The following is a 23766-nucleotide window of genomic DNA, read 5'->3' as shown; positions in this document are numbered from 1 at the left end:
ACGAATCAGAGTACAAAAACACTTTCTTGGTTATAACAGTGCAGGCTAGGTAATCAGCCGTTTAGTTGCAGCACAATATAAAAGTATAGTAAACAAATCTCCATATGTGACTTATGTCACTTTTATTTTTCTTTTATTTGTCAGCACGACAGTTAAACAAACCCTATGCCCTATGTGGTCTTAGCAGCAGTCAATCAATACCAGAAGTCTCCTTCATGGCTTAGTAGAAAATAAACCTTTCTAGTATCTCTTATGAGCCTTTTTCTTCCTAACAAACTGTTAAAAATATATATTTCTTATCAGTTTACTTTTTACAGCAAAAGAGGGATAATTACAATATCTGATAACAATTTATTTAACAAATGATTATCAAATATGTCAAAGGTTTGTTGTTTGGATCTCTGACAAACCTTAATTATCTCAAAATAATGCCCATTTTACCTTTTATGTTAAAGATCAGTTTCACATCACGAAGCAGAGACTCTGCTGTCTTTAAACATTACATGGGCAATCTGTCAGTCAGTGAACTGGAGCATCATTAGTTCTAAAGTGATCCAGAAGTGATGCTGCTAATGTGGGTAAAATAGGGACTAATAAGTACGAGAAACACTTGAAGCCTCTGAAGGTCAAACTGACTTTAGAAGGAACGCTAAGATTCCCCTGTGCCGGATCATCCTTACAAAACCTTTTGAAAGTACTAGCATTGAATACGCAAGTGAGTTAATCTGAAAGCAAGCATCATTGCTCTTAATTTATTCGTTTTATTTATTTATTTTTTGCAGTTTTTAAAAAAGGGCTTGGAGGTCATTAAGCAGGTTCTCTGGATCTAAAAACCCGTCCGCTGTCTTTCTGAAGAGAATGTTGGTCTAGCTGAGTGGATCATGTTTGGGTTTAAAAAGTACAAAGATGTCACCTTGACTCAAAATATTTTCACAGAATTATTCAGAGAGAGAAAACAAGGTCCAGAAAAGACGTGGGATGAATGAAGTCAGTCGTGATATAGGTGGGTGTTTTAGCAGCCAATGAAGATTTCAATCACAAAGACAACAAGAGTGAATCATGTTCTGCATTTTTTTTACTGCAAGGATGAAAGTTGGTCGACTTTAAATATTTTAAATATACAGCAAAAATTGTGTTTTCTTCCTAGTCAAGGAGAAACGGCAGTTAACATGTCACTGCTGACCTCTCCCACTTTGACAATAGTTTGTCATGTACTGTAAGTTTGGAAGTTGGGAGAAAATGTTGTTTACAATAAAACAGCTTGTGTCAGTCAGTGCAAGACTTTTGAAGCCAAAGTTGTAGAATCTCCAGGGTTGGTTCTCAACATAAAACCATATGAAATGAATCCCCACTTGCCTTAGCAATGTTAAGATGATAGACATTTTTAAAAAGGCAGAAATCCTGTTGCCAATGACACGTTCTAACAAGCAAAGGCTCAAACAAACAAAAAAATCAAAAAAATCATAATCCTTAAAAGCACGATTGCTCAGCAGCTAAAACAGTAAACTGGTCACATTGATCAAAATAAAGCCAAAAGTCCAGGCGTTGTTCAATGAAAAATAAGAAAGATATTTTTTTTTTATTGAATCTATAGAACAGAAGTCAATGATTAAATCACAGTCTGTTCAGTTGCCTCTGACTGCTACTGCACAAACGTTACAGATGTTGGCAGCTACATGCATTGTGGGTGTGCATTCATGCTCGCTTGTGTGTAAAGATCGTGCCAGTGTGTCTGTCTGACAGATCAGACAGTGAGCGATCTCAGAACTCACCAGGAACTCCTGTTTTCCCCCCTCTGATCTCTTGGTTGTCTATTTCCTCCTGTCACATGAGTAGTCTGGAAAAAAATAAAAGAAATAAAAAGTGTGATGTGTTGTTTTTTTTTGTTCAACATAAAAGAAAGATTTTCCTGCGTTTTGCACCAACTGTTACTAGGCATTGCCTTTGTAAAATTTCTTCTAGCAGACGCCAAGTTTAAATGAATTCATTTACTTTGCTGTGATCTTGGATTTGATCAGCATTCATTTTTAAGTAATAACATTTTTATTTTATAGTCTTGGTACTACAGTAAGATTTGAAAAAAAGGTATCAAAAATCCATTGCTCACATTTTTCTGCATTTAAATTTGATGCTTTCACAAACGTTTAGTGACCACAGGGAACGTTTTAACACCCAGGTTCACCCTTCCTGTCCTTGCTCCCCGAACTCTATACGTGACTGCTCTATTAAGCATGATCTGTATTTATTTTTTTATTTCCTGAAAATAGACAACCCGCTGAGTTCAGCGGTAAAAAATAGCAAAGACTGCTTCATTCAGGGCTCCTCCTCATTATAATCTGCCTTCAAGGACTGCGAGTCACACGCTGTTTGATTCTCTCTGATGAGCATTTGGGGAATACACCTTTTACCTTTCAGCTGAAGGTTGGAGCACATGCTGTTAGAAATGTCAGATGAATAATCATTCGAGATGAACGAAGTGTTGGGCAGAGTTTAAAGAGAAATTACCCCTTCGGTAAAACTGAGAAAAAGTCAAATTTTTAGGTCACACATTTGACAGTATTTTTTTTTTTTCACATAAGGAAAATATCAAGCCTATATTTGTAGTCACATGCTGGTTGAGAGACATTAATAAGGTTATATTCTGATTTTATTTACGCAACAAAAGGGAAGCAAGACTATGATTTTAAAGTGCTAAACGACTGTCAAATGAAGGAAATAGTTTTTTTTTTCCAAGCAGATGTACAGTAATCTGCAGTATTTATTTTTATTCACTTCACTATAATGTGGAGTCATAATCTTCAAATTAGCACACTTCACTTTTTATTCAAAAATAGGGCTGTGTTGAGCACATGGATGCGTTCGAAAACGTATACAATCAGTTAATGCTGGAGGGTCTTGGTACATTGCAACTGTCCTTGCAGGCCAAACAACATCCACTTGAAGTCTAGAAACACATGGACCCAGCGGTTCAAAAGGTTTGATCTGGATGAGAATGCTCTGGATTTGGTAATTCACTTTTTTCCTACCAATGGTCACTCAATCCAGCTCACTTTTGTCCTTCAAGACAAACTGGATTTAATCGACCTGATCCAGACAGATTTAGAGGGATACCAAATCTGGATTGTCAGTGTTTAAAGGTAAAATATGCACAATTATAAACATTAATATGGAGACACGTATTCCGCTAAATATGTCGGTCATGACAGACTCCCTCTGGGTTTGTTCTTCTCAGCTTGTTTATGTTTTACTAAGAGGCTCAAACATGCTTCAGTCATGTCCAATCGTTAGCCTTGAGACCACACAGGACCAAAGTATTGACATAATGACAGAGATTCATCGCAAGAGGTCAATTAAAGGAGAGCCCACAGATTTTCGAAAACAAAGAAAGTGCTACAGTACTGCTATTTTGGTATAAACTGCTGACAAGAAATAAGAACTGAATCGACTTTCATCTGTGTCTGAATAGAGATGAGTGGATTGGAAATCCTCAGTCCCACCTACACATGTATACTGGATTAAAGAGGTGCTTTGTTTCCTTAAACCAGAAAAACATCAGGTTTACCCTGTCTGGATCTGTGAGGTCCTTGGAACCCCTTTTTTTTTTCATGTCAAAAGCACCGAATGTCATCTTGATCTCGACGGGAAGCCTGAAAAATCTTGTTTTATTTGCTTATTATTTTTTACCTTGTTTCTTTTTTCTTCTTATGGGGATGAGTGCCAGGGGAGGGGAACGGGTGGGGTGAGGCGTCACGTGTGTTTTTGAATGTTTTTGTTTGGTTTAATAAAATTTAAAAACATTTTAAAAAATCTGTACAAGTATTTCTCAATTGAAATAATGTTAATATGTTAAAGCAATAAAGAAAGTTTGAGATGAGTAGATCAGATAATCTCCCGCTGTGTGCATATGTGAAAACAGCTGACTGAGTGTTTCTGAATTATCTAGCTTTTTCATTCACAGTCAAAGCTGTGTGACCTCACAGATTCAGCCACAAGTTCTCTTCTCCTTTTTTTTCCAATGCAGGCATCCTCAGGGATCGTAAATTATGACACCAGGGGCTTTTAAAAATATCTTTAATGCCAGAACATGTAGTGGTATTCCCCCAAAGTCAAGGGTAGAATTTGCCCATCTCTGTATTTTGTTGGACATATCTTAATAAGCAGAAATCTCCATCCCAGGAGCTCATCCAGCAGGAGAGTGCTTACCCCAGCACTCAGATTAGCATGCATGGAGAGGGGGAAAGAAGCATGAGAGGAGTTAACACGGGGTTTAAATGAGGATTTGAGTCAGATTCCCATAAACATTACTTAGCTTGTACCGCAAAAAACAACACTGGGCTGTGTGTTTTCAGATCTCCCAAGGAAACAAGAACTCATCATCACAGTAGCTCTACATTACATCTCTGATGAATCAGCTGAATTGTTTTAGTCCACGACGTTCATGTACATGAAGCATACTATCTTGTAGAACCTGAGTGCCTCTTAGAAATTCCAGGCCTCAGAGTGTATGCAGCTGCTTCTAACCTTTCCCTCGACATGCTTGTTTACAGGAAAGTGCTTTGGGCCTGTGATGTATGGTCACATGGGCACTGGGCTGGAGAACACACAGGAAGTTGCTTTTTAAGTGAATAAACGTTTGCTTCAGTGCCTCTAATAAACCTTAACGGATCACGGTCTATTATTTGTTGTTTGGCAAAAAAAATGAATTTATCAAAAATCTTTAACATATGCTACAGATCACTAGTCTCCATAACTTATTTCTGTTTGTTTCTGTTTCGAGTCACACATTTAATGCAAGCTCTTTTTCCTGCACATCATGAAAAGCTAACTAAAGGATTTGTCTTCACCTGCTTTATATTTATTTAAATGCATTCTCGGTGCTTGGATCATAAGTGCTGCAGCTGTTAGCTGTGTTAGACAAACCCACAGCAGAAAGCTGAAGATCTGCCCTGCATGCATTCAGGCACCTTCTTCATCCTGATTACCTTACTGAATCAGTATGGGCCCCAGTTTAGCCTGTATATTTAATGCTGCTGCTCTGATGTATGCATTAAGTCTCAACATGCTAGAAAATGAAAAACAAGTCACATAATGCACACAAGATTCTAAGAGTATGTTGTCTTCATTGTGGCCCAGGTTGACACATGTTCACAGACTTTTTAAAGAATGTGGACTTGAACATATGCCCCTTAATTTTGCCAGCGAGCTGGTTGTTTCACCGTTCTAGCCTTAAGCTAAAGAGAAGCCTATCTCAAAACTGTTAGATAAAATGGCTGAGGCTAAGATATGGAACAGGATTTACAGATTAATCTAAGAAGGGTTAGGGCGAAGATGTAGCATATATCCAATATGGCGACCACCATCATTGCTATCCTAAAACCTCTTCAAAAACCAATTGGAGACAGCACTGAGGCTACATCCATGTTTTATACACACTATGGGTTACTTTAGGCTATCCCTGTGTGATTGGATCGTTTAAGACTCATATTAATACCAGGTGTAATACAAAGCCTGCTCTGCAGTTTGCATACTGAGAATTATAAGACCAACATTGTTTATCCTTAATATGTACCTTGATATTCAAACGAGGATGTTGTTTTAAGTGATCAAATGCATCAAGGTGGCATTTTTCTTAAAAAGCTGAAGATGACTCTTAATCCTTCCAATCCCCTTTCTTTAGAACCTCACATAATCCTAAATGTCATGTTCATTGTTGAGAGCAAAATAGTCCATTTCCCCGACCACAAGCACTCAAACACACAGCACTACTTAAGCACAAGTGCCACCAAGTTACTGCGCACACCCCCATGTAAAGAGGGAATTTAATTAGGTGCTTAAATATTCAATCACCACTCTCATTACTTAAACCAAGAGGCTCTCTGTATGGGTTTGACAAAGAGCCAGGGCACACAGTGCATGCCTGCTAGTTGAAGATAGTAGTAAGTCTACAATTCAAGCGAGACAGTGGATTTCCTGAGGACAGGAGGATACACTAGAGGGACCGAAACTTCCTGCTAATGAACCGTGAATTTAGAATCAAACAAGTTCTTTCTTGTTAATACTACAGAACGCGGTCAAGGATGTTGCACCCTCATTCTGAAGTTGTTTCATCACCCTTATCCATCAAATTAGGGGCATGGGTTTTGTGTCATCATCATTAAATGGTATCATCATAATTAATGCGTTTTTTTTCTTATTATTTGGGTTCTTCAAAAGAAAAGTCTGCCAAATATTATAACTATTGATAGTGAAGGAAATTAAAGATGAAAGAATTCTCTTTATTTAAAGAGACATCTTGAAGATTGTTCACCTTTAATTTGCATAGGTGTTAGAATAAAAAAAAAAAAAAGGATTACTATCATCAAAATGGCTGGAGAAAGTATGTAATGTGCATATGACGTGAAGTTTTTTGAAAGTGTAGCTTTTTCGTGATAAAAAACATGATAGGTGGTTGCTCTTTTGTTTCATGAATTGGTTTCACTAATGGAACAACATTTGTATTTAAAAGAGAAGGGAAACATTGCTTGGCATCATAAACCAGAAAACAAAAAGTGCTGCTTTTAAAATAATCAGAATATTGTTTTGCAAGTTCAAAATAAGGAAGGAAATGCATTCAGCGTTTTTGTTTGACTATGAGGATTGATTTGAAGTACTGGCTTAAAATTGGTTTTGTTCATTCTGAATCAAATAGTATGGCAATTTTAAAATTCAAGAAAAGCAAAGTTTAGAAGGAGGGTAGTGATTTTTTTTCTACAACTTTTATTTTATTTTGGTTCACGGGCCGTGTCTAGCCTCAAACTTCGCCAAAATGCATCGTATGCCTGAGCTGTGATGTTTACTTCCACCGCAGTCATTACTCAAAGCACAGCTCTAAGAAAAAGCTTAATAGTTACAAGTGCCCCTAAGGTTGCTTTAAATCATTAAATGTCACAGAATAATACTCAATAATGGCAAAACTGTCTCTTCCACAGACTTTTTAAATTGAATTTCATGTCAGGCCTCGTTCATTTTCGAATGATTTCATTTTGATCAACTTTAAATGATGCTACTATTTAATTGATATTCACTAATGTGTCTGATTATTTTCACTCATTTCTCAAATTACCAGCTCTACATGTCTCCAACATACAAACACTATCATTGAGGGAAAATATAGCAGCAACAAACAAAAGCGCATACAGAGCAGAACACTGGACTGACCTCTATCAAAAGACTCTGATATTGCCAGTTTAAAGGCGATACTTTTACCCCGCTGTAATGTCTCACCTTCACCGTAAATGTCACGGGACGCCCGCCTGCACCAGCATGGGTGGTTTAGTAATAAAGGCGTAAACGGCATCTCTGTCAAATGATGGAGATGGCAGGGCAGAACAGCGCTGTGTGTGTGTGTGTGTGTGTGTGTGTGTGTGTGTGTGCTTGTGTGTGCATGTGGGGGTGTTCATGTATGTGGAGCTCTTGCTTCTTGTTTACAGATTGTGCCTCTTATGCTTTTGCAACACCATGACGAAATGTAAAATCACCCACTGTGACGCCATTGCAGATTCAATGTGGAAGACGAAAGGCAGAATGACAGTGGACCTTTGTTACAGCACTGTTGCAGACTAGCAGAGAAAAAAAAAAAAGGGCTAACGATGGATGAAAGAAAAGAGCCTTGACAATGAAGGAAGCAAAATAAGTCGTCATTTTCCTGAGATGTTGGTTGTCCACTGTCATGTGAAGATTATCTTGGGAGAATACCTGAGAAAATGTCTGTTTTAAAAAAAATGTGTGGAGGGGAATTTGCTGTACAATACAATGTGCATCATAATCAACATCCTGCGACTCACAAGACTTGGATTGTGAATGTCTCATATCATATTGTTCAAAAAGCTGGGTTTAAAGATCACACTTGATTCAGCCTTTGAAATGAAGATTAAGCATGTTACATGTCTGTTAAAGGACCAATATATAACTCTGACATCTAGCGTTCAAAATGGGTACTGCAATCTAAATCCAAAACATTGGAGAGCGCCGTCTCCTCATGCCTCCTTCTCTCTAATAGCCCGGTTGCTATGTTGGTGAGACGGAAGCTTCCATGTGGTCTGCATTGTCTTGGAACCTTTTTCACCTCTCTTAATCTTATAAAGCATGTTCAATATTCATCCTTGTTTTACCACATTTCTCGTCGTGGAGCTAATTAGAAAGATGCAGAGGATTTTTCGGTCGGGTTGAATCACTGAACCAATCAGTTGGCCACTTTCATCGCTGCGACACCTATTGGTTTGCCATTTGTCTGGCAAACCAAGGGGCAAAACAATTGTGGGGGGGTCACTTGGAAAACATTGTGTTCTATGATGCACACAGCAAATAAATAATGATATCTTTGGGAGGAACACTGTTGGAGTTTTTGTGCATCATATGTCGAGATTTTTCTAAATAAGTGATGTGTGTGTTTTCTGATTTAGTCCCTTAAAACCTTCTCTGGTCTAAACAAAACAAACCATACCACACTGGAATTTAAACATACTGACTCCTGCATTGATTTTAGAGAAGCCAACACTTCAACACGGCATGTTTCCTTAATGACTAATGCTATAGTACCACACTGTATACTATAGGCCATTTTAGAGAAATGCATCAGAGTCAACAGTTAAAAACAAACAACATCTGACCTTATTAGTCTTATCAGCTAGTGTGAGTCTGCTCTATCAAAACGTGGCTACAATGTTGTTTTCCTTTTTCAGAACTATGCCTCGAATCTCTGAAATGGTAAGACCTTTTCTGGGGCTGTTAGCATTTTGGAGGAAGTGCCTATTATGCAATGTGTTTACGCTCAGGGGGGCTTCTCCATGTGTCCTCTGAGTTTTCATTACCTTGGAGGCAGCCACAAGAATATGAGAGCGGTCTGAACAGTGAATAACTTCTCGCTGAGCTCCGTGGCACCTCGATGGCCAGGAGCTGATGTTTTCCTCGAGAAGCCGTGCTGATATTTCCTTCTTTTGTTTGTGTCAGATTCATGGTCGGTGCACAGAGGAGAAAACAAGTCACCAGGCTTGAATAAGATTCCTAGGCCCAAAACTAATCTGGATCTCATCACTGTCTTAATTAATCGGTTTTACACATTTGTCTATGACCTGCATCCTCAGTCGAACACACTCCCTGAAGATTTCGGTGGATTATCCATGTGGTATTTACAAATAGAGAAAAAGTTTTCGAACTTGTAGTGTTTCTCCTTCCCTCAAGTTATGGTTGGCAATTAGCCATGCAGCATTATTCATTTAGTTACATAAGGCTGTGTTTTATGTTCAAATCAAATTTGCATAATATCTGTATTCATTATGAGCTTTTGTGCCATTCTTTTCACCCAGTATTCCAAGTAAAAGAGAATTGTTTGCAATTTGTTTAATGACATACATCAGTAATCCATTCATCTAAATTACATTTTGCAAGAACAAAGCCAAACATTTTCTTGAAAATCAAACACTTATTAAAGATTGAACCACCTCTTTTATATCTGTGTGTGCACTGCATTCTGGGACAACAGTGAACGGAGAAAACATCATTATTTGACTCATGAGAAAAGAAAAATACAACAATAAAACATTTAAAATGTTGTCCTCTTATGTAGTAACGTATCCAGCAGTTAGCAAACCAGGTATTGTCTATTTTAATAACATCCCGAACTCTTTGGGTAGTCCCAATGCAAAAACAAATTATGACATAGACACATCTTTAAGGAAAAGCCATGAAACATTTTACAGGGTTCAATTGTTGTTTAGAAATGGGGGATGGAGTCATTTTATTCAATTTGATAAAAGCCTTGGGTTTGATTGCATAGGGAGAAATAAATGTAGCCTATATCTTTGATTACAGTGAAAACTGAATTGTGACAAACAGCGTAAACATTCTTAAAGTTTCAATAAAAATTATTTTGAGGATTATAGAATAGACTAGTATTAATACTGATTTCTCTGCAATACCTCCGAAAGCAAAACAGACCCTTGGAAAACAGATTAATTATAGCTAGATGCTCTTTAAAGCCTAAAACCAGTGCCGCAGGGTAGGTGTCAAACACAACGTTACAGCATCCTGTCAAAACATTTACATTTAAGTGTTATATTTTACTATTGAAGTAAAGTTTTAGTTTTTGTCCACAGTGGGCACCAAAGTGAACCCCAAACAAAAGTTATTAACAGGCGCTTTAAGCTTTGAATACTAAGCCAGACATCCCAAAACAGATAAACCTCTAAAGTGCTCCATCCAGTTTAATCCAGTTTAAACTTTGTCCTTTAGACTATAGACTGCTTTACAACATTAAATTCAAAACTGCATTTGTAAAATAGAGACAACAATACAAATCCTCTCAAATAGAAAATGCAGTATGACAAACTATTCTGCCTGATTGCTAGCATGTTAGTTAGTTTGTTAGCTAGTAGATTACTCACCATAAATCTTTCAGCATCTTTGTCTGTGAAAGTTCAAAGATGTTTCAAAGGCAACTCATTTCAGAGTCATTAAACATACGCTTGAATTCAGAGTTGTCACCTGGTCTAAACTAAGTAAGTTTTTATTTATTTATTTTAAAGGTAAAAGGTAAGGCTACACTGAGAAAGAAAAGTCAAAACTGGGCACAGTTTATTCAACACAGCTAAACACAGGATGAGCCTGTTTCTGGGTAAATAATGTTAATTTGTTTAGTTTTTTCCAAATATGGTTATTGTTGCAGTGCTAGTGCTGGCAGCCTTCAGTCCTCCTTGTAGGTTAACACCCACATGCATGTTACAGTCAATATACAAAAGAGACAGACTTTCCTGACTCCTGGCTAATTAAAAAAAAAAAAAAAAAAAAACTATGCAGTGGATAAAAGTTTTTTTCTGGAGCAAATTCTAAAGCTATACCACAGAGATTATAAATATATGTGACACAGATGTTCTATTTAACAAACACAATATCAAGTAGCCTCAATGGATCTGGGTTACATCTTTATGATATGATCTATGTTTCTTGTAGCTCGTGTGTGGGTGGGCATGACTAACTGTAGGAAAAACACAAGTCCCCATGTTTACTCACAGTCCAAACTAGTGGGAAAAAAATGCTTAGGGATTTTCTGTTCCCAAAGCCCATTTTGTGGTGAGAGAGCTGTCACTGCTCCTTGAAAGCAGCACAGAGCAGTATTAATTAGGCCACCTTTAGCCCTGTATTTACTTCACCTTTCATGCTCTTAATGTTGAGAAGATATTGTTGGCTTAGTGTGAGCTGCCGTCAAATGAAAGAATATTTTATAGCTCATTAATCATAGAACATGGAGGTAAGGTGACTGGTTTGAACAGTTTCTTAAGTATTGAAAAAGTGGGTTTTAAGAAATTCATTTTGTGTCGCAGCATAAATGGACATCTTTTGTTAGCGAGGACGAAGAAAGACTGAACCTTTCGTCACCAAATGTAATGCAACAAACAAGTTCTTAGGAAAGAAAAAAAAACTCTTAGCATAGGAAGCTTTGGGAATCATAAAGTGTTTAGATGTTTACAATCTCTAAATTACATACTGGATTTCAAGCAGAAAGACACAGGGGCACCTGATTCATTTCTTCCATCTCTACGCTGCTGACCCTTTGGAAGGGCAGGTCACAAAAGCTTTTCATCCTGTTCCTCTAGAGCCTCCATCCAATCTCATCACTGTCCTTTCCTCTACCTTAGAACCTTACAATGTATACTTTATCCCTTTGAGCAACCAACCAGCATTGAACTGCACCGTAGGGCTAACAAAACTGAAAGATACAGACATACAGTGTATATCTGCAGATTTACCTCTATTTAGTCAGTGACTGGGGCTTTTCTCGCCCACTTTTCCTTTTGGGTGTTTCTTAAGGTGACTGTTTTAATTCAATCAAAAACAAGATAATGAATGCCACCATTCTTATGACACAAAAAAAAGCATTTTCAGCCTACTCTGTGGTAAATGCAGGCTCACGCATATGGCTCAGACAGACATTTATAATGCTTTTTTCTTCTTCGACCAGGTAACGTTTTGAAAACATGCTTACTGAGTTTAATTTGAAGAGCTGAAGTTAGATTTTGATCATGCTAGCTTTGAATAAGAACTGGAGGAACAGCTGGCCAATCTATGTAATCAATTCTTAACTTTTAGTCACGTGACCAGAGCGAAGGTCTGGAGGACAAAAAGAGCTTAGAAAAGAAACGTTCACTATTGAACACATTGTTGGGATGTATCACGCTGACTTGATAATTTACCATCTTTTCAAAACGTCACATATTAATAACACCTGAAAAAAGCAGAAAAACTAATTAACTAATTAAAATAAACTGCTAGTTTTGGCTGCTTGTGACTCCTATACAGCACACAGGACATTATTTCATTTCAATCATTAAATCTCCTTGCCATAATTTCACTTCAGTGGTGTTTATGGGGAATCCTTCCCTTACACTGTTGCAGGATGAAATCATACAAGCATGCAAACAGCTTATAGCTGGGTCAATAACGCTACCGTTTGGAAGTGAAGAGCAAGAAATTCATCATCAACGCATATGTAAGAGTTACTTAGTTGACTCTAGATAGCTCATGTACTGTATCAGGATCACTGGCATCAGTCCGTCTTCAGGTGCAGTAATGGTAGACAGACTGGAAGACAGTGAGATTTTGATGAAGTTTCTGTTATCTCAAAGGGATAGCAAAGCATTTAATAGCCGGAATACACAATCTCCTCCTCTGCGTTTTCTTTCTCTGGCAACATTCAAGCACAACAAAGAGGCTTGTCTCATTGTCAGTGAGTGAATTTAATTGAACAAGAAATGTCTTTATTTAAACAATGAACTTCTCCGTAGCAAACAGCTGTTGGAAGTCTTTCTTCCCGACCATGCAGGTGCACGGGCGATACCATAAGTGTGTGTTGTCATGTGAAAGCTATGAATAGCTACATGCACCTGTTAGCTAACAAATGAATAGCATATTTGATTTTTTCCACCCAAATCAAAAACAGGAGTTTAAAGCTTTAGTGGGAGTAAAGTCTTGCTAGCTTAGTAATTCAGGACCCTTTACTATAATTTTAAATAGTTATATACAGTTATATTGTGTATATAGTTTTGAGTGTACTGTACACATAGACTGAGCTATTATTTTCAGTGTTTCTCGGCTGATTCTCTCGATGTAGAACACGACATTTAATTAAAAAAGAGATGATTATTACAAACTTTTCTAAATCTGAAAAGTCTAAGAAAAATGTATTTTGGTGCACTGAGGGTAAGGTTTAATGACGTTCTAGCTGTTAATCTGCACTGTGGGTTTTGAGCACTGGTGCAGTAAGAGGAATATTAATGCTCAGCAAGCACTGTGATCTCCTGCGGTCTGTGCAGCATGTAGAGCAGACATAACCCTGCTCTCCACCTCTTCACACAAGAGGATTTTATTGTGTAATTCTCCATCAAGGATCCTTGTCTTGTCCTTTTCTCAGTGGTTGGAAATACTGACATGTGCTTATGCATATCGAGCCCGTATTAGTATTTCCATAAACGTACACTGATGTGCAGTGAAAACATGGAGGTATCGTTCATTCACAAAGCTCCACTTTCCACAAGTGGAGCTTTGTCAATGATCCTTCAGAAATTACATAAAGGTTAAAGAAATGTATACACCTATATAGTTGTGAATGTTTTCTGTTGCCTTTCGGTTTTATACAAGGTCTAAAATATGGAGAATAGAGACGCTTTACTTGGGTCAGGGAAATGGAAATAATAGCTTTTAAAAGTCTGGACAGCTTTTCTGCTTAAGCATTCTTATTGCTGCTTCTTATTTAAACAAATTCTTTTTCCTCGCTGCGTCCTTCTGACCTCTTTGGTCGAGGGAGCACCCAATCCTAGTTCTTCCTTTGGGCAGCGGAGCTTTCTTCTCCTTAACAATGTCCTCCTTCTTTACTTTTTCCTCATGCCTCTTCCTCCAGTTTAATCCTATTAAAATACATCATATTAGACAGATTTCTTCTCATGTGAAAATTGTTTTTCATTTCTCTGACCTTTTCTCAGGAAAGCTTGAGATTTGAAATGATGTTCAATGTTAGCTCCTAGTTTGACTAGTTTAATAAGCTGCTACAGCACTTTTAAGCAGCAATTTGCTGTACTCTACATTTTAGTAAAACAGAAAATACTATTCCTGTACTCTGCAGTCTTCGGGATTTGTCAGTGTCCACTGAAGCCACAGTCACTACGGCAGACAGAAACTGAACGTGACCTCATTGTGAATCCCCAAATACCAGCGGGGCTGTCCCCTGTCTTGGCCCGGTAAGAAGTCCGCAGGGTGCTGCCCTGGTGGGTCTTTAAGTGACAGAATCTAATTCTCAGCACATCAGTCGAGAGGGACACAGGAGGGAAGCCAGTGTGCACGCCGGCACCGGTGAAGGTAGCACAATTAGCCGAAAAGGTCTGATTCTATCTCTGCCTTTGTCCTAATGTCCTTTCCTTACCCTGGCAGCAGACTTCCTCGGAGGTCAGAGGTTAGCTGTGTGAAATGTGTGCCAATGGGCTGCGAGCGTCTCCTGGGGAAGACATGACGTGTGTGATATATCAGAGGCTATAGCCTATACAGCAGACTACAGAGCATGGCTCCTTTTCTCCATCCACACTGAATGGAGCTTTGGATACATTAGTTTGAGCTTTAAAAACCAGAATGAATTCACTGTTTCCTCAATCCGTTTCACATAATCATCCTCCTTTTTTTTCCAGCCCTATACACTGGCTTTAGACAGCACTATATAAATACAGTGTTTTCTTGACCAGGGACTATGATTACATACTAGAAACCATTTCATCATTCACTTGCATCTCAAATAGTGTTGCTTCAAAAAGCAAGGAAACCTGCAGTATATTACCGTTTATGAAAATGTGTGCAAACAATCCCTCCTTCCTTTCTCTCTAGGTACTGACGCTCTCGCTTTACACACACAGCAGAGATGCAGATGTGATCATAATTTCAGATCACTTTGAACCTATGTGCACCTGTCATTTAAATACGATCTGAATTTAGGTATTGAATCTATTGGGGTCAAATTAATGGAATGGGTAAATGCATGCTAAGCATTAAGCAGCCAGAATGCAAATCCAGCTGTCTGCAGGATGTAAGGGAAATCTGTTAATAATGCTGGTGTTACGATACACTGTTGGTTGGACCCAGACGCACGACTCAGAGACAGTTTATCAGTGAACAGTAATTTAATAAACACGATCTAGTGACACGAGTTACAATGTGTGAGAGTCCTTGCTCGTCCGTGAGCAGTGAATGAAAATCTAGTGACAGTCTTTGTGAGAAAATCCTTGATCCCGAATCCCGAACGCGTGAGGTGAAGGCAGGTGAGCTGAACAAAAGGCAGACAGGTCGACAGGACGGAGGAGCAGGAGAGTCTTTGTGGGGAGCGCTGATGTAGGGAAAAAACATGAGGAGGGTCAATACACGATAGTCACAAAACACTAAGAATCAAAAATACGAGAGAGCCTGATCAAGGAATACTACCACTTTGGGAAGAATAATGATCCGGCGCCGACTGAGTGTGGAGAGCGGCTTAAATACTGAAGCTGATGAAGATGAGCTGCACCTGGGAAACACACCTGCTGCAAATCTAGACAGTGGGAGGAGACAGGAGGAGCAGACAGACAGGGGAAAACAGACAACACACACCAGTAGGAGGGAACTAAACAAAACCAACTCATGACAGCTGGTCCAAAAGTTCATCTGTACTACCATCGTAGGCACCAGTCGAACAGTACCAATGACAACAGCAAAGAAAATTCAGAGGCCATACAGTAGCTATAGGAATGTCTTTAGGGTCCACTTTCCTCGGTCAGACAAAGGTTCATGTAACCAACTCGGCTTGGTGAACCCAATAAGTAATTTTATTAAGACCCGTAAAAAGTAGCTCCTCCGGCTGTCTTCTGGTTTTCACCTTGCAAGTTGTAAACCCTTGAAAGTTTCCAGCTGGGCTTCTCTTGACCCAGAACACTTCAAGTTTGCTGTTCGCTCAGTCTGCCTAATTTACATAGTAAATGTATGAATGGGGAAAAGCATGAATTTAGACCGTCTGCTAAAAGAGGAAAAGAGAACGTTGGCTGTAATCAAATCATCTTCATCTTCCGAAGGATGGATCCAGATTGCATGTTATTGTTTTTGGCTTTAAATGAGGCTATACTGTATGTCCCTCCAGGGGAAAAAAATCAGCAGGTACTGTCAGGACTAAGTCTGAGGTTATTCTGTGGTTGAAGAATTTAAAATTGTCTGAAACCAATCACCAGTTGTAAACAGGTTCCATGTTTGCTTGCAATATGGGGTTGCTGTGGCTCAGTGGCATTCAGTCATCTACAATCAAAACCTGTCATGACAGGCCCGTGTCCACCTTACGCTCTTTCCAGAAAATAAAGCACTGGCTGCATACTGAGGAGTGCTTGGATGAAGTGTTTGAGAGACAAACATCCCTCCTGTCTCTATGACAAAAGTCTGTTGATAAAGGCTGCTGTATGATTGACACTGCTCACTATATGTATGTTTTTTATTCTAGATCTTTTATTTCCTGATTAGACATGGAGAAAAGACGATGTGGGTACAAGACACGATCTGCAGGCAGCAAAACTCCAGGGAACATCATACATTCGGAAAAGAGCGAACGAGCGGCTGCATGGAGTATGAGGAACAATTACGCTGGGTGCTGAGCGTTTTCTCCAGGCGGCCTGACTTTTCTCTCTCCTCCACTGATAAAAGGAGCTCAGAAAAAAAAAAAAACACAAGGTGGACACAGGGCCTTACTCTGTAAAGTTTAAAATGAGCAGTCGTTTTTCCAATTTTTTGGCATTGCGTGCAAAACTCTTTCCCGCACTCAATATTCCATAAGTGATAGCTATCACTTTAGGAAACTGAATTGAATGCTTTTTAATTGGCTGTAGGGGCACACATGCAGGCTTTTTGTGATATATTTAGAAACTTATTAATTCATTTCTAACTTTTTTTATGTTAAAGATTGGTTGAAAAGTGTCACATTCTGCAGTTTCCTTTTGGGTGACTGTTTTATAAAAGAGCCACTTTGGTGCCACTTGTTTGCTGGAAAAAATATATTAGGCAAGTCCGCTTTGTTTCTTGTGAGAAACTGGGCTTTTGTATTAAGGAATATTTTTCAATATATTATCTCCTGTATATTTTAATCTTTAACCCATCAGTGTTTTGTGTACTATCTAATGTCTTGTTAGTGTCTGCAGGCAATTTCCACCACATACATCATTATCACAATCGATCAAATCACACATGGACAAAAATTATTGCTTTTGAAGCATCAGTTCAAACAACAGGAGTATTCAGCGACATACAATGGTGCATTTATTTTCTTAGTAGAACCCTACAAGGTACTTTAATGAGCTTATCACACTTTGAGACTCAATTTGTCCTGTGCAACAGAATAATCATTTCTCCAAGAATAAAGGGGCAATTGTTGCAGAACGAATCAAACCAACAGAAAAATAATAGATTTCTCCGGATGCGTGGGTTGGTGTTTTCTTTTTAGATCTTTGAAAAGTGGTTTTCGTATAAACAAGGTAATAACATCTGAAGTCTTGTGCTGTCAAATAAATTATGGTCTCCTTGGAGGGAAAGAGCTATCACAAGTGCCTTTGTGTCAAGTAGACACCTTAGAGGTTGTTATCCTCCACCACACACGACGAGAGGGAAACAGCTATCATAGTTTGATCTGAGCGCAGACGCCTCAGAGTGGCCATAAACTGAAGAAAAAAAAAATAGATATATATCCCTCAGAGTAAAGAAAAAACATCAGACCTGGATATCAAATTAATTTCAAAGCAAACCTGACTCCTTGTTGCCTCAATTTTCAGAAGGAAATCACTTATTTTCTCCTATTAGCATGGCGTAAACAAAACTCTTAGCCTCCTTAGTTTCTAAAGCTGTAAAACATGTTGAAAAAGATGCTTTCATAACAAAGACGAATGTGCATCTTCCCTTTCAATGAGATGCAGTGGGTGCGGCACAAATAGGCTTCTTGAGATTTGTCTCAGCCGGTATTAAGGCCTTGAAATGAATACAGATCAGAGGTTGAAGCAGATCTGACAGGTGTCTAAAGAAGCAGCTGGTGCCAGCTTTCAGCTCTTGTCTGCTGCAGCCCGAACACCCATAAACAGTGATTACTCAGGGATTAGGATGACTCAAACTGTAGAAAAGTTGCGAGTATATCATGAGCTTTTTTTTCTTCTTCTTCTTCTTTTTTGAGGAAAAACATATCTGCTTGGTTCTGACTGACCATGACACCAAGTAAAGTGATTACTGGTGATGAAAGAAACAAATTAAAGCAATTCCGAAGTCAACAGTGCACACAAAGATATACGACTTGTGACGGGGCCCTCAAAGTAAAAATAAAAAAGCAACTCTTCGGTCACAGGGCACGCAGGGAGGAATCAATATCTAAGGAAATAACAAACCCCCGAAGATTATATTTAGCCACATGCAACCTGACATCTGTTGTGCTAACAGCTGGAGAAAGACTCGCTTCCCACATTCCCCCGTGTTCAGCTTCAAATGGAACCAATTACTTGACTGTTTGCTTTCTGGTGAACAAAGTGGTGTAAGACAACAAACCTAACCACATAGTATCCTCTCTGCACCCCTAAAGCTGCAGGAGATAACTTACGAGCGACTGTGTGAAAGTATATAAAAGAAAAAGAGTCAACATTCTACCTCCCCCCTGTCTGTGTCCCCCTTCTTTATAAACTGAATCTATACCAGCGTCACAAGTATGCATGCCGTGAACTTCTCTCAATGCAATTATTTCTGAATCTTTCACGCGCAGTGTAGCTCTGCTCGCTCAATCTAAGCGCAACTAAAACATTCATCAGCAAATTGAAATTTTCTTGGTTTATCAGAGCAAATTAGCCAATGCAGCAACAAACAAATAACAACATATGTACAGTAGGCAATCAAGCTTCACTTAATATCGGAGAGTCAGTGCTGCCCCACTTGCAAAAGGCAAATCCTTTTAAAAAAAAGTTACATACAAATATTTTGGATGGCTGCTCAGTCCATTTCTAATCCATCTTTATCAGGAAATGATTAATTTTTATTACATTATTAAAGCACAGCGGTCATTGTACTCAAAAGAAAATACAACATTGTAATGTTGTATTGTGAATAATGATATGAGAATTATTTCTGTAGGTTCCAGTAATAGTGTTGTTTGTGGTGGTCATATGAACTCGTAAGCCAAGTAATGCCGATTTGTTGGCAAAGATCAGAACGACTCATAATCTTCAAATACCCCCTTCACAAAACAGGACTTCTACTCCTATGTGCATCGTCACCTATTCCCTGTGCATGACTGCAAATGTTGGCTCTTACAGATGTTTACTCACAGTTACATGAGGTCATTTCACGACAGCCCTGTGGGACTCGATGTTATTGGTTTCCTGTCTAAAGCCCCACACACCGCAGCTCACAAAGAGGTTTCAGACACTTTAAACTGTTGTTTTTTTTTTTTTTGCTCTAGCATGACTTGATATTCTTGATTATCACTTGGTCCTGTGTGTGATTCAACTTTCTCCATGTTTCACTTTGATGTTATTGTCTTTGAACGCTTTGTTAATTCTTTAATATTATGTGAATTGCAAAAAAGCTCCAATTAGCCTCACTGTTCCAAATTACATTCTAGCTACAGGAAAATGTTGTTCTTTCATAAAATGAGTACTCCTGGGTTTTTTTTTCAAAGGAGTCACTCATAGTAATAATAATCATAATAATTTACATTCATATATATATATCCTATCCTCTTGTTCAAATTCAGGTCCATTTTGCTCTTTCCACTTGAATGTTGGCTAAAAAAAACATTTTCAACTGTCGTCAAAGACTCAACAAGCTGCATGGAGATTGTCTTGAAGCCTTGACCTTTACTGTGCTTGTCAGTTATTGAATTTCTGATCTTCTCACACAACTCTCTGCTTTGCTTTCTTTGATCCATGTTCAGCACGGTGCACACGGTGATAACCAAACACCACAGTTACACTTTTTCTCCGTTGGATGGGTAAGTTGTGACAAGGTTGTGGAACAATCATGCTAATCAAGGGCACCAGTAAGTTTGAAATATCCCAGTAACATATTTAGTTTTTACCCTTCCATCTGGAACCAACTAATGTATCAGAACATCCAAGATTACTTTAAGAACATGAAAGGCATTACTTTATAGGGTGTCTCAAGTTTCATTTTACTACACCAACAAATACGAACATCATTCTACAATTAACAATGACTTTAATGCTGAAGAGAATTGAACTGGGCCCAATATGGATCCTTCCTGAAAGGGAAATGTAATTTAGAAGTATTTGATGGTTTGCGTCCATAGTCAAGTCAGAGGCAGCAGCTCATACTTCACAAATATGAATGAAACATGGCCTTTTCATGTAGGACACAATAATTGGAATGATTTTTAAATAAAGTTAAGCAAATATAGAACAGTCTTGATCGTCATATTAAATCCGTATGTGGATTTCATAATTCATGGCTACATCTATTTGGGTCTTAGATTTTTTTGCATCACAGTATTAACATATTTTATTCATGAATAAACAACTCTTGGCATAGATGGCAGAATCAGTGAGAGAAATGGACACGTGAAGACAGCACAACGTATGTAGGATTGGTGTTGGATGGTGCCTCCTTTATTGCTGCACAGTTCCATCTGCTTTCTTATGCATATCAAACTGTAATAAGCCCTTCATTTGTTGCAAATTAACATAACTTTCAAACTGAATAAACATCCTCTTGTCCTGCATTATGTATCACTAAATACATTGTGGCATCAGAACTCATCGTGCGTTGACGTCTCACTCTCAGTTAGATAACACGATGGTAATCTCGTCGTGTTTGGGGTGTTCTTGTCTAATCAAAGCGCCTTATTGACTTCTGTCTGTTACATGTTTTCCATCAACAATGTTTGTTTACACTCATCCATATTTAAGGGATCCTAAGGATGTCACCATGCCTGGTCCCTAAAGATCAACATTTTATTTAGAATCATGAATTACAATGTTGATCTGCTCTCAAGGAAGATACATTTCTGTGTTTCCTAAAAAGCTGAACAGCTTTGTACTATTCAATTTTGACTGGATTATGAAAATCGTGTTCTTATTGTGTTGGAATCCATAATGTGTGATTCATCCTTCCCTTGTTTATTCTACCATAATATGGATTTTTGTCCTTTTTATTGCAATCTAAATACAGTGCATTGGAAGACTTCTCTGGTGCAAACTAACAGGCACCGTCACAGCACAGATCGTAGCTGAGAATCTGGCCTTTCAAATTTGGTCCAAGCAAGGTGTGATAAACACCTCCGTCCCCAGGCAAGGACATTAATATATTATGATTCTGCAAAGCGCTTGATGCTATATAAACCTCTCGTGTTGTTTTACATTCGCTGCAAAATTCATGCTTTGCACAAAAGCATTTGAAAAAAAGATTAGATCAAAGGTTGATTGCCAGTTACTTTAAAAGGTACTCTGGTGTGATTTGTCGGATAGCTTGTTTGGTTTGGGGTAGTATAGATGCTTAATGAGAAAATATCCTGCTATCATGATATAAGGCTTCATTTACATTTGACACTGAAGATTACCTGTTTAATATGTCTCTGTCATTGTTTTATGACCTCTAAATAAACAAAGTATCAAATAGTTGTTGTAACCTGCAATATATTGCATTCAGTTATGGGTTGAAAAGGTGTGAAACCTTAGGGTGCATAGTGCTTTTTAAAACATACATTTAAACACTTTGAGTCTGTCCTGTCTACACAGTTGATACTCAGCAAACACAGTATACATGTACCTTACAATTCTGTACAGAAATCCAACTACTCAGAAAGGTTATATATTTAGTATTTGCCAATTTTTTTTATTAATTAAGTTCTTATCCAATTATTTGTGTGGGATGAACCAGAGTGCCTGGAGAAAAAAACCCACGCAGACACAGTGGGACCATGTGACGTGCTGACACAAAGAAACCTGCTGGCTTCTCTATGTCAGGACTTCACATGTTCCACTGTGCTGCCCTGCAGCCTGTTATAGCCTGTGTGAGCTGGGGGTGGGGGAGTTGGGGTGATTGGGGCTGTTGAGTTCGTCTCAGCTGGTCCTGCATCTGCCCCATGCGATGCTTGTTTTTACGAAGGTGTTTTGGAGTGATGGCCTTCTTAAACTTCCTCCAAGGAGCGATCTTCTCCATCTCAGTGTTTACCTGGGTGTTGTCCTCTTGAAGGGAATGCTCTTTGTTGCACTTACATGTCTGTTGCTCCAGTTGGTTTTGGAGTACCTCCACCTCCTTCTGCAACACCTGACAGGTCTCCTCCTTAACTTTCAATTTCATGTTCAGCTCATCACAGCAGTTTTTTCTTGTTTGGAGCTGACCTATTAGGTTCTCCAGCTGCTTTTGGAGCACTTCCACCTCCTTCTGCAACCCCTGACAGATCTCTTCCTTAACTTTCACTTTCAAGATCAGCTCATCACAGCTGTTTGTTCTTGTTTGGAGCTCACTTGTGAAGCTCTTCAGCTGATCACAGTTTGACTTGTCTTTTTGGGAGAGCTCTTCCTGAAGAATCTCCTTCTCTCTCTCCAGGGATTTATTCTGAGCTTTCAGCTTCATGTTCTGCTTAACTGCCTCTGAATGCTTATGCCTGACTTCCTTCAGTTCTTCCTGGACAGAATCAGATTTCAACATTTCAGCTTGCAGCTGTTTGTTTTGAGTTCCAACAAGATCTAGGAGCTCTAGTATTTTGCCATTGTAATCCTCCTCCGGTGCTGCGGAGGATGGACTTAGACTTTTTTTCTCTTCTATGACCTCCTCAGGAGTTTCCTCGACTGAGTCTTGAGTGTAGTCATCGTCGTAGACATCCGTATCGTCCTCTAGCGTGAAGGCGGATACACCTGGCTCCCACATATACATGGTCAGTTGTTTTCGGAGCCCCTCCATCTCCTTTTGCATTGCCTGATTAGACTCCTCCTGATCCTTCAGTTTTAAGGCCAGCTCAAGGTTGCTGCTGGTCTTTTCTTGCAACTGATTCATTAAGGCCTCCATCTGCAGGGAGATAGTTATTTCTTTGTCGAAGGCCTGCTCCTGCATGGCCATGCTTTCCTTCTCCGGGGTGGTGTTTTCAGCTCCCATGGTTTCCTCCAACTTTGGACCAACTGAGGCTCTCTCCTGAAGCTTTGTATTTTGAGCTTCAATTATTCCTATGAGCTCCTCTCTTGTTTTGCAGGAATAATACTTTATGTCCGGTATTCTTAAGGATGGATTCAGGTGGTTCAGTTGTTCTTTTAGCATCCTTACTTCCTTTTCACGCTCAAGTGTGCTGTTACGCTCCTCCTGCATCGTTTTTTGTAACTCCAGGAGCTCACTCTTGGTGATGGCATTGGTGTGCTCCGAAAATTGCCTCATCCCTTTCTCCTGTCTTAGGTGGTAGGTCGCATCCTTCAGGCGAGCCCTAAGATTGTTTTCCACCAGCCATCGGGGAGGAGGTGCGTATCTCTCATACGAGGTTCCAGGGGGCCCCTGGTAGGGGTACTGATGCTGCCAGTAGCCTCTCTCCACCCTTTGAGGATGAGCTTGTGGATGGGGAGGGAACTTTCTTTGCTGGTTTTGCCACTGCCTTCCCTTTACACTTTGGGGATGAGGATGAGCTTGTGGCTGGGCAAGGACTTCTCCTTGCTGGTTTTGCCACTGGCTTACCTTCTCTCTTCTGGGCCTAGGATTATCTTGCGGCCTGAT

This window comes from Symphodus melops (assembly GCF_947650265.1).
Source record: "Symphodus melops genome assembly, chromosome: 6".
Lineage (NCBI taxonomy): Eukaryota > Metazoa > Chordata > Actinopteri > Labriformes > Labridae > Symphodus > Symphodus melops.
The sequence above is the reverse complement of the archived record's forward strand: the minus strand, read 5'-3'. Positions refer to the sequence as shown.